The following is an 8,486-nucleotide window of genomic DNA, read 5'->3' on the forward strand; positions in this document are numbered from 1 at the left end:
TAGGAGCCAGGTAGATCAGATTAAGTTACATGACATTGCCAATTGGGGTCTGATAATTGAAGGTCTGAACTGTAAATTTGACTTCAGCATCACACGACAGTCCTGGCTATTCCATTGGACATGTTAGAGAGGTTTTGAGTTTGCACCAAGAACGAAAAAATTCCGGAAACAAAATGGCATTTTGACAATGGAGACGCGTATCCTATTGTCGGAAATGCCATGAAACAATGTAATGTCCACTATGCCTAGCTAGAAACAATAATACAAAAATTCCAATTGACCTGAAGTCGTCAACAAGCAAAGCAAAGCACCTTCATGTTGTGGGATCAAAATATAAACCTGTAGATCTAATGTTATCCAAATGCCTGGGCTTATAAGATCTGGTAGAGTTCATGCTGCCAAAGAGGATATTTTTTAAAGCAATTACCGAATATGCCATGGGTTTTTCAATGCCATTATGATAAAATGTAAAGACTGGGCTAGCCATCACAAAAGTAATGAGAACGAGGTTAAAAACAACTCTGCCTGCAACAAAACATGTAAAAAGGAAGCGGTCCTATTAGATAGGAAAACCGATGAGAAGTCTTTCATGAATACTGCTGATGAAGTAAGAATATATAAAAGGTAATGTCATGGACATGATGGATGTTGCCTTATAGTTTTGCCTTCTACAGAAATGGCCACTGTTTCTGAAGTCTTTGCCCTTTAATCTAGAACAATTTGTTTGATGATAGCGATATATCTTGATAGAAACTAATCCACCTAAAGCTTGAGTCAAACAATTAACATTGGTGGTAGCATTATCCTTTATATTTGTGAGGACTTTTCCAGTGGGAAATGAGCATGTCGCAACCTTTACTTCAGACATGTCTTTGAAAAAACATACGATTTTGGCAAAAAGTAGTTATCAGCCCTCATTTGTCAACTTCATAGACGTGGCTTTATAAAAATAATGGTGGGAGGTCTTTGTAGAATAGCTGAAAACCTTTAAGCGCTTTCAGAAGCTTGTTTCCAAGAGTGTATGACGATTGCTTCGACCAAGTGAATACACTGCACAGTAATCATCATCATTGACAGCCGTCACCGTGATCAACCCATCTCTTGCTTCGACGATCCCAATCTCTTGTCTCGGCGTAATATCTTTTGTCAGGAGCGAATTCATGCTCCGTGCTTGTTCACAACTGAATAATTACAGAATTCATGCCGACTCCAGATACCAATCGGTCACGATTTTGCCAATTCGTCGCCACCGGGACAATTTCTGCCAGGTGTACGCAAACCTCTCAGATCTGCGACAGATGAGACAGAATTGGTTGACATCTATAACTAGTTATGTTACTTCAGTTCACACTAAGTTGGGCAGAATAACGTATGCTTCAATGTACATCATTGTACATTTAGATCCTGCAAACTTATAACAACATCTATTACTACAACTGATGACTATTGATTATTTTTGTCAATTAGCTTCATAATATGTTATCGATTGAGTTCTTCTATTTCTTTGGTAATCAGAGATCTCATCAGAAAAGGCCAAACTTTCCAATAATAGATATCTAATCTGAAAGTTGACAGCTTCATCAATGTTGCAGTCCATTTCAAAGTATTGAGACTTGATAGGTAGTAAGAAAGATTTGTTCAAAGGTCCAGCTCATTTATTTTCCGTCACTTTTTTTCCTAAGATGATCAGAGAATCTGTCTTCAAATGGGCTGCATGGGAAAGTAACTTGATATTGTATGTTGAACTTGACAGTTCCAGTTGCGGTCCTTTTCAGAGTATAGTACCATTTTTCCTGAGGTTTTGGTGAAAAATTAGGCCCAAGATTGAGAAAAGGAAGTGAGCCTGGCTCTCTCTTCGTACTCAAAGTTTTGTAAATTTTGATGATTTTTGCTAAAATAAGGGAGAGGGTGCTCCCTCCGGATTCACCTCCGAGGGTTAAACGAAGCAGATTTCCAACCAAAACTTGATAGGTCTAAGCAATTGCATCGCATATTGACATGTAAAAGTTTCAGAGTGAAAGATGCAGTCCTACCCTTCTTACTTCCAAAATGTGAGAGTGTCCTTTTCAAAAGCGATTATTTGCCGTTCCAAGGGTAATATTAATAAAACCCTTACACCTTTTGCAAGGTATGAATTATTGATAATCCTAATCCTTGATTATGCTGGTTATTCAATGTCCTTGATTTAGGAAGAATCATTTGCACATCAACGATGGGTGCATCCTTGTAAAATAATCAGCACCTCATGGAGAAGCTAAATGATTTATGAAGGGAATCCAGTCATCTTTTCATGGTTATTTTACCTTTCCAATTTTCCCCAATGTTGATTTGTCCTTTCTCAGAATCATTATTCAGACATTCGGGAGCCATTTGTTTGAATCACGAGTTGGTTTTGGTGACACAAATGGTCCTGGTTTGTTGGTCTTTGTGGCAATGAGGTGGGCACCTTTATCTAATGAGGCATTGACTATGTGCATAATGGTTTTAGGAGAGGGCGTGGGTGAAGGTGATATGGGAGTACTTTACAAATGACTCTACCACCTACTTGGCTAGAACTTGCAAACAAACGAGTTTTGCCACGTGCGATGGTATTTAGTTTTCTACATCATATACAAAATTCCCAACACCAAAGGGTTAAAACTCGCCTTCAGATGTGTAACCGAGATCAATTACAACAATATACCCGCTTTATCCTTCATTGACCAACATTTCATGCGGCGGCGTAGATAACCAGCCACCTTGACAAATTCTCACAAAACTTTCAATGTCGCTGATCACGGAGGCGTGAAAATGATCGGAGATTTCTGCAAGAGATATCAATATTATTGTGAAGGCTATCCCCTAGGCTGTCATTTGTCATCGATGACATCCGTAGTGATGTCCCTGAGGTTGAAGGTTGGGTTTCGATTTCACATATAAGTCTTATTTGTGAGATGAAACAATGTTAAAAAGCCACGCGACGAGGGATTTTAGTTGCTGCGAGCTGCGACAGAGCCATGAGAACATGAACATGATGAGGAGTGACAGCAATATAAAGCGAACATTGCTCGAGCAATACAATACCCCTTCTGCACCTCAGTCGGCAACAAAGCAGTGGATGCATCACCAAGTCTTACGCAAGTTTCTGAATGGAACCCTACAGCAGGCCATATTGTCCACAGGTTCATCAGGCCAGGTCTGGCTTAATGATCTGCGCCGGACTTTTATACAGGAAATGAGAAGGTTCATTTTCACCGCCCGAGAAACAGTAAAAAGTAGGTTGAAAACCTGGTCGTGCAAAAATAATTAATGAAAATTTCAAGGGTGGGAGTCAGTTCCTGGTTTTCCAAAGAACCGACACCCACCCCTGAAATTGGTATTCACTTCGTTTTGAAGGAGTTCTAATTGTTTTAGACATGTTAGATTGTCAAATATTGGTGCCTATGGTCAACCCTTTACACATCACCGATAACAAGCTTTAACAAAGACGAGTCCTTATTTATTCTTGTTCATAAGTCTTCCTACCATCAAATTTGTTGCCATTGGACCTGTTGCCAGTTTTGATAGTGACCATTACCTTTAAGCAGGTAAATGCCATCATGAAAAGATCCTCTGGTGCTGAGTATGTCCTGGATGATGTGCAACAAGTGGAAACTCAAAGCAGGAACCCGGAATGTTACCGCCTAATTGATATCCGGTTTGTAGCAATACCCCAACGTCCCTTTGGCAAGTCTGAGAATGCAAATTGGTGTGTAGGCAGGGATTGTCTCCTAGGAGTTGACTGACCATCTTGATTTTGACCTTTTTCGTTGCATTGTCTGTCCCCTGGTTAAAGATTGAGTTGCCAGGCATTGAAAGTTGACCATAGGCACTACCATTTAGGCTATAACTCGAAATCCTAAAGCATTTCCACTTCACAAGTTTGCCACCTGCACTGTGTGCGGTGGTTTTAGGTACAGGACCTGCCAACTCTTGAAGTGATGAAAAATTCTGAAATTTCTTAACACTTGGTGCCTTAAGAGACCTCTGTGGATTCCTTCCCTACCCTTAACCCTTCATGGACATTTTACAGTGTTTTAACCCCTTATACTGGCCAAGCACTGAACCACCACCAAAAGATACACATTTGTCAGTATTGCTGGTTGATACTGCTTAAGTTTCCAGACAACCCGTCGTCTTCTTCCATGTCTATGTTGCTTTTTTCTTGTTTTCTACATGTAGATCCCAGACATTTGTTCTTTGCTTATACCACTGGCCGCCGGCATAATGGTGCATTAGTTTCTTTTCGTATATTCGTATATTTTTATATATTCGTATATTTTCTTCTATCGGAGAATCTGTAAATACATAAAAAAACATTAAATCGACATCAAAGGCTTTGTTTAATCTCACGGTCTACATCTTGTTCTTTAAGCTGGGATAGGTTTTTCAATGTCTTGGGAGGTGATGTCATTTTCCTTTATGATGTTATGATGTAATGTACAGATAGACATGATACATGTAAAAACTTCTGTTTTATCAATTTCGGCTTGGGAACTGTTTACTTTACAATTTCCAGTTTGACATTTTGCATTAACAGGTTAATCACCCCATTAGTCCTTCAGCTACAACTTGTTTGATGATGTACTGCTATATCTGAATGTGTTGCGTCATGTGACATTTCTTTCTGAAAAAGGGATCAGCATTTTGTATGCAATTCATCAGCTGACTGTCTTTGGGACATCCCTAAGCCTTCCAGCCTGTCCACCTAAAACTGTTAGGTGAACATCAGAGATGGGTAGCCAGACGTTGAACTAGACAAGATCATTTGCCATGCTATAAACTCAAAAGGATCGTACAAGGTTAGGTAAAAACCCAATATGATAAGAAAGTTTATTGGCTTTGAAAACTTTGGGAATTCTAAATTGCTGGATGACAGTCATGGCGAAGATACCACAGATCTATTGGGGAACTATCTGATGGCCTCTTGACAAACTGAAAGTTTAGATCTATATCCCTGTGGGTCAACAATCAACACATTGATTAGCGACCATGTCAATCAGAGAGTTAAAACATTTTTTTACACTATCCCAAGGTTTATGCAGTTACACACTCTGTTTGTTGAGGTAATTTCGTAGAGGCTGGACACTTTAAAAATGTGATGTTTGTTTTGCAGACTCAGAAACTGGCATGTTACTCCCATCTGAGTGTGTCTGGGGTGTTGGATTGAACTGTGCTCTTTAACCACTCTGTCTCTTTGCCTGGAGCCCAAACAGTATGTATCCATTTATACTTTGATATTAGCATATTTGCCCGCAGTTTTTTGAATGCAATGACTGATATCTTCTGCCTGGAGCCCGTCATTTTCCATTCCTTTGTAAGTGGAAGTGTTATGGTATCGGGCTACCTGAAGCTTTTTAGGATGACTGCTACAAATGTCCTGTCGCTTTGCCAAGAGCAACAACAATACATTCAATTACAAATTATATGCTATGTAATCATCTGCAGGCCATATTCTGGCTATTTTGAGAGATGGGACTTAGTTTCATAGTGGTGGATCCAGAAATTTGGAAAGGGGGGGGCTGCCCTAAAATAAGAGAACAGAATGTGGGGTGAGGAAACAGGGGAGGGTCTTGGGGACTTCCTCAATTAATTTCCCGGATAGCTGAGGACTTGCTTCTTGTGGAGAGGCGCCCTGAAATATCATTGGTTTTGGCAAAAAGGGGGGGCTCACGCTTCATGCACCATGCACAGCCTAAATCTGCCACTGTTTCAAGCTATGTTTCTGTTTGGCTGGACCACCTGATTTTGCAAAGGTAGGTACTGAAGTAAGCCAAATACTGACACATCTGAACCTAAAACACTGCTTAATAAACCATTTTAGTGCCAAGCGTCATTCTCTTTGTAAGATTTTTCAATTAGGGGCAAGCTTCATAGAGAATTGTAAACAATGGTTGAGGATTAAAGAATATCCGGAGTTGGTGCTTTTTCCAGTATCCTGTCTTGTCCAATTATAACTGATGCAGATTCTTTAGTTGTTTGTGTGCATGCATCCTCCATTGCCCGAGGCAAGGAAGATGTCTTTTTGAAAAGCATGGAATCATTCTGATAAATGTTTTTCAAAAGTTGGATGTACCACACTGGTTTCTGTAATTGAGGCTTTTTTGCTGGGGCTCTAAAGGAAATCACCTTGACAAGCGAGTGTTCTGTCGGTGATGAAGTGAGTCATCATTTCATTACTCATGGTTGCTGGGAATTTGACAAGCTTGTAGGAATTTTGCCTGGAATTGGCACAGCTTTGCTGCTTTTTTGACTGGGTAACTCTTGCCATCAAATTATTGATGACAGAGTCGAGGTTCTTATTGTTGTTTCCATTAGGATGACCTAGTGAGCATAGTAACAATACAGTTATATTGGTAACAACCAATTTGGGTCCAAAACTAGCTACATTGTATATAGTGTCCGAAATCATGTGAATAGTGAGGGTGACAGTTGATAGCATGTTTAACCTCACTAATGGTGATATGAGAGTGACTGCAATAGACCAAATGTTGGAAACATGTCTCATAAGATAATGGTAAATAACGCTTGTCTAGAAATGGAAGGCATATCATGACTTGGTCTAAATGTCCAGCTTGGTGATATCAAGTTATGTCTGAGCTAAAAGCCAGAAGTGATAAACAAATATGGTAAGATACAGTCATACCAGTGAGTGGTTCTTGGTAATGATAAGTTGTAATGTGATCGGAATGTGAGGTGACTACTAATGCATTTGCTTTTGTCTAAAGTTGGACCAAGCATGATTTTGTGAGTGATGAGAAAAGTCCAAATATTTTTTTCAGAATGACGGAATATTGATATAAACTGCCCAGGAAAGAAAGCTGCACTACCACACCACTTCTTCTGAGATCGCAAAATTGACACCAATGACCAAAACTCCCCATATCCACTGCAAATGACATGCATTATTAACATTACCCAAGGTGAGGACATGGTCCCCGGACCATTTTGTTAAGTTCAGTAATCATCAGCCAATTTTATTGACATGATTTAAGGTATCTATAGTCAATATTTTTCAAAACTGCGCAATTCATTGAACATATTGAAAACCCTCATGAATAGTTTGTAGAATTAATACAACTTAAGGTTTTTGCATTGTCTATCAGCATTGATATACGGTACTGCTATAAAAGGGCGTGTTTCAGCCCTAGGCCCGCCAAGGTACCAAACAATATCTTTAACATGTTCTAAGGTATCATAATTTTTTTCAAAGATTACTATGAAAGTTTAATGAAAAATTAACACATTGCCAAAGATTCTCAAGGTATCGGCAATATCTGATTAATCTATTGATGAAACCCTTTCATTGCCCCATTTCAGTGCACTTCCACCCCTGGCATTCATACGCTTTGTGGCTGATTACTGAAAAGTTAATGACTTAGGCCAGACTTTTTTTATACCTTGGTTAGCATGCACACTGCTAGGCGATTAACTGAAAATGTGAAATTGAAAAAAAGAAATTTGTCATTTAGCAAGCCTGCCCACTCAAAATTGCCAAAAAAACAAAAAAAATTTAAATTTTTTTTATCATGACCGCCACTGTTCAGGTCCACGAAGCCCGAGTGCAAAATTTGACAACCACTGCACTGTGTATTGAGACCAAAATAGAGTTGCGCGAGATCTCATAATATAAAATTGCACATTTGGACAGGAGTGGTGCTGTCAGCAAAGTTCATTTTTATGGGTATTGGAGATTTGGCTCACTATCGGGCCTTCTTAATTGCGAACATTCCCCCCTCATTAATTGACGATTCCCTCATCCAGGGTTCAGTCAACTTATCTCAGCTTGCAAACTTATACCCTCAAGCGATCTCAAAGTTTCCTATTCACAATGAAAGCTTGATGATACATTGACAGTAGAATGTAGACGTATCGGGCCATTGATTGTCATCGATTTGATCGGATCATTTCTATAATTCACGTTATATATTCGCTGATCTATCGGTTTATTGGAATCCGAGTGCACGAATGGATTAGTGTTATTTTTGCATGCGATTCACCCTGATTGACTGGAATCATGACGTACATGGTTTGTAAATGAAACGTGCACTAATGCACTATCAGTGACAGCAGGAATAGGTGAATTGTTGTAACTTATGACTGGGATAAATCCTGGGTGTGGGAGAGGAGATACAATGTGTGACTTCCGACATCAGTGAAATCATCCCATACACGAAATAGTTTTTCTGGTCGACTAGAAAAACAGAAGTATTGCTGACTTGAGATATGGAGTTAACATCAACCGGCGCATTGAAACAACTGCTGTGAGAAAGTAGCATGCCAACAAGCAGTGCTACTGATTGCCAAGCCATGTCCACTGTATGCCGATTCTGTACTTTACAAATCACCAAAAAGCATCGAGCTTAAATTGGTCCTAATGGCTACAAATGGTTTAATAGTTGTTTGTATTGGTGGTAATGACCACTTTGATAGAATAATAACCAGTTACAGCCATAACCACTCATTTT

Source organism: Lineus longissimus, chromosome 18 (genome assembly GCF_910592395.1).
Source record: "Lineus longissimus chromosome 18, tnLinLong1.2, whole genome shotgun sequence".
NCBI classification, from domain to species: Eukaryota; Metazoa; Nemertea; class Pilidiophora; order Heteronemertea; family Lineidae; genus Lineus; species Lineus longissimus.